Source organism: Polyodon spathula, unplaced genomic scaffold, assembly GCF_017654505.1.
Source record: "Polyodon spathula isolate WHYD16114869_AA unplaced genomic scaffold, ASM1765450v1 scaffolds_2713, whole genome shotgun sequence".
Classification (NCBI taxonomy): Eukaryota; Metazoa; Chordata; class Actinopteri; order Acipenseriformes; family Polyodontidae; genus Polyodon; species Polyodon spathula.
This window is the reverse complement of record NW_024474181.1, coordinates 6,607-10,826: the sequence shown is the minus strand read 5'-3', so window position 1 is coordinate 10,826 and position 4,220 is coordinate 6,607. Positions and strand designations below refer to the sequence as shown.

At 42.2% G+C, this 4,220-nt stretch overlaps 2 non-coding genes across 2 annotated transcripts; both read left to right on the top strand.

Moving 5' to 3' along the window:
* Positions 1-427: 427 nt before the first annotated feature.
* Positions 428-499, top strand: trnap-agg. The gene has a single exon. It is a non-coding gene; the product is annotated as a tRNA-Pro (tRNA).
* Positions 500-2,142: 1,643 nt separating this feature from the next.
* On the top strand, positions 2,143-2,214 carry trnap-agg. The gene has a single exon. It is a non-coding gene; the product is annotated as a tRNA-Pro (tRNA).
* Positions 2,215-4,220: the final 2,006 nt, after the last annotated feature.

Here is a 4,220-nt window from a genome sequence, read left to right as displayed (position 1 = left end):
GGGTGAACCGGCCCAGGTCGGGAACGGAGCAGGTCAAATCCCCCGTGTCGCTCATTAGTGGGACTGCTCCTGTGAGCAAACATTGCAGTGCAGCCTTTGCAACACAACGAAACCCAGTCTCTTTTTTTTCAATTTCCATTTTGAAGTACATGCTGACTAAAGGATCCATTCCAAACATATCAAAACGAAATCCCAACTAAACTTCTTTCCTCGTCTATAACGACAGACCCTCGATATCCATAGAAATGCTAGCCACCAGCATTAAAGCAGTCAGGCGGCCTAACAGGCAATAGCACACAGCTCGGAGTGACGGCAAAATTACTGTGGTCTCCAAGATAAGTAGACCTAATATAACGTCGTCTCATAACAGCACAGGTAGGTCTGCACTTCTTTGGAATCTCGGTGGTACAAAATCCTTCCGACCTCTGGCTCGTTGGTCTAGGGGTATGATTCTCGCTTAGGGTGCGAGAGGTCCCGGGTTCAAATCCCGGACGAGCCCTTTTTAAAAATTAGTTTTCATTAAACTTTTCCAATTCCTATATGTTGCGGAGAAACGCGTTCAAATTCCATGAATAACAATATCAGATCGACCAAGGGCTTGTTGTACGATGGTTAAACCAGAACTGCAGTCTTTGTTGAAACTGCAAGCAATTGTTTAACCATTAAACAGATATCTGATGCCAGACTGTAAAACTATTCAGCTGAGAGTTTCTTATACAACACTGAAAATTTTGGTAACGCAATGTGGTTGTTTTGATGTGTATAGTCTAAAACAACAAAAAAAAAGAGCATATAATTTGATGTCAATATATTCAATTTTACAAGGTAGGTGGCTGCGACACGATTATTTCTTGTTCTTTTTTATGTGACACAACAAGAAGCCATCAATGAGAGGCGGGGATACTGACCACTATATTAAACCCAAATATTAGGAAACTTTTCATTGCAAAGCACCAAACTGTTTTCAGTGAAACTGCCTTTGCTGAGTTTGTCGGATTACGGATCGAGAATGGTTAACAGTGTAGAACAAAAGAATTCAAAAAACGGCCTCGTTCGGGATTTAAATCCTGGTCCCCTCGCACCCAAAATGACAATCATACCCCTAGACCAACAAGCAAGCTCTAATGTTATTTCTGGCGATCAACGCGTGAAGCTCCCTGCTAGGAGATAAGTGCAGAATGATCCGTTCTGTCTGCCGGTGCTGACACCTCAGTGGAAGGATTGGGGGGGGGGGGGATTAATACTGGCTAACGAATCCCTTTTTTTTTTTTTTTTTTTTTTTTTTTTTTTTTTTTATTTTTTAGATGCTATTCCTTTTCAATATCCACTGCACGAAAACTGGGATAACACGTGTTTTACTTAACACCCTTCCAATTCACGTATCTGGTCACAGTCATTTACAATACAGCAGGGCCCGACAATGCTTTTTAATGCTGCAATCTGCTTTACAATCTGCCACGTCAGTGGAAAACAGCATTATTCTCGCTGGGAGTTCAGAATAGGGCGTTGAATTATCTTCTATCCTCTCGCACTCATGCCGGGCGCCGTGGCGTGTGCCTGTAATCCCAGCTACATGGGGAGGTTGAGGCTGGCGGATCGTTTGAGCACAGGAGCTCTGTGCTGCAACTGGCTGCGTCGATTAGGAAGTCCGCCCTAAGAATGGCATCGACATGGCATTTCTGGGGGAGCTCGTGAATGCCAGGTCGTCTAACGAGGGGTGAACCGGCCCAGGTCGGGAACGGAGCAGGTCAAATCCCCCGTGTCGCTCATTAGTGGGACTGCTCCTGTGAGCAAACATTGCAGTGCAGCCTTTGCAACACAACGAAACCCAGTCTCTTTTTTTTCAATTTCCATTTTGAAGTACATGCTGACTAAAGGATCCATTCCAAACATATCAAAACGAAATCCCAACTAAACTTCTTTCCTCGTCTATAACGACAGACCCTCGATATCCATAGAAATGCTAGCCACCAGCATTAAAGCAGTCAGGCGGCCTAACAGGCAATAGCACACAGCTCGGAGTGACGGCAAAATTACTGTGGTCTCCAAGATAAGTAGACCTAATATAACGTCGTCTCATAACAGCACAGGTAGGTCTGCACTTCTTTGGAATCTCGGTGGTACAAAATCCTTCCGACCTCTGGCTCGTTGGTCTAGGGGTATGATTCTCGCTTAGGGTGCGAGAGGTCCCGGGTTCAAATCCCGGACGAGCCCTTTTTAAAAATTAGTTTTCATTAAACTTTTCCAATTCCTATATGTTGCGGAGAAACGCGTTCAAATTCCATGAATAACAATATCAGATCGACCAAGGGCTTGTTGTACGATGGTTAAACCAGAACTGCAGTCTTTGTTGAAACTGCAAGCAATTGTTTAACCATTAAACAGATATCTGATGCCAGACTGTAAAACTATTCAGCTGAGAGTTTCTTATACAACACTGAAAATTTTGGTAACGCAATGTGGTTGTTTTGATGTGTATAGTCTAAAACAACAAAAAAAAAGAGCATATAATTTGATGTCAATATATTCAATTTTACAAGGTAGGTGGCTGCGACACGATTATTTCTTGTTCTTTTTTATGTGACACAACAAGAAGCCATCAATGAGAGGCGGGGATACTGACCAATATATTAAACCCAAATATTAGGAAACTTTTCATTGCAAAGCACCAAACTGTTTTCAGTGAAACTGCCTTTGCTGAGTTTGTCGGATTACGGATCGAGAATGGTTAACAGTGTAGAACAAAAGAATTCAAAAAACGGCCTCGTTCGGGATTTAAATCCTGGTCCCCTCGCACCCAAAATGACAATCATACCCCTAGACCAACAAGCAAGCTCTAATGTTATTTCTGGCGATCAACGCGTGAAGCTCCCTGCTAGGAGATAAGTGCAGAATGATCCGTTCTGTCTGCCGGTGCTGACACCTCAGTGGAAGGAATGGGTGGGGGGGGGGGATTAATACTGGCTAACAAATCCCTTTTTTTTTTTTTTTTTTTTTTTTTTTTTTTTTTTATTATTTAGATGCTATTCCTTTTCAATATCCACTGCACGAAAACTGGGATAACACGTGTTTTACTTAACACCCTTCCAATTCACGTATCTGCACAGTCATTTACAATACAGCAGGGCCCGACAATGCTTTTTAATGCTGCAATCTGCTTTACAATCTGCCACGTCAGTGGAAAACAGCATTATTCTCGCTGGGAGTTCAGAATAGGGCGTTGAATTATCTTCTATCCTCTCGCACTCATGCCGGGCGCCGTGGCGTGTGCCTGTAATCCCAGCTACATGGGGAGGTTGAGGCTGGCGGATCGTTTGAGCACAGGAGCTCTGTGCTGCAACTGGCTGCGTCGATTAGGAAGTCCGCCCTAAGAATGGCATCGAAGGCAAACAAACACACAATTATATAGCTTACAACATGTAACAAAAAATAAGCAAACAAAGCAAAACAGTTTAGATTTTAATATTACACCAGATGACTTCACATACAGACATTGTGTCATATGCATAAATACATAAATAGAAGAAACAAATAAACAAACAAACAAACAATAACTATAAGACAAGACATGATTAAATTCAATTAAATTAAATTAAATGTAAATGTTTTTTTTTTTGCAGAAAAAGGGCATGCTTGGATTCCGGTATATTACTGACAACACTTTGGACATTTGTATTGACCACCAGGGGGAAGAGTCAGCCCAAGGCAAGACAGATGGTACCAGTCCTGACATACTCCCTGGCACAGAATCATGGTGACCTCCTTGGGTTTTTTACACAGTTTTCCCATGAAGCATAGGGACCATGTTGAAGTGTAATATTCTTCTAATGCTGTACATAAGAATTCCACAGTGGACGATGACCCCTTGGGTGTGTTTCTGGAAATGGGTGTATTGAAATCACTCCTGACTTGCTGCTTCATTTCACTCTTTGTTCTGTGATGTTTTTTCTGCATTAAACTAGATTGTGAGAGAAATGTTCTTTCTCCAATTAATACTGTAGCGATCTACTGCCATACAGGAACCATGTCAACAGGGAATGGCACCAGCGATCCACTACACAAAATATGTGCAAACAGGCATACAAAAATTCCACAGTTGGATGAATCATGCTGAACTGGTACGTCATGTGATGCATGAATGATCCACTCAGACCAATCAATCTTTGAAGCCATCTGTACGTCTATTAACGTTTGCAGTATGTGAATGTAGTTGGTGGAAA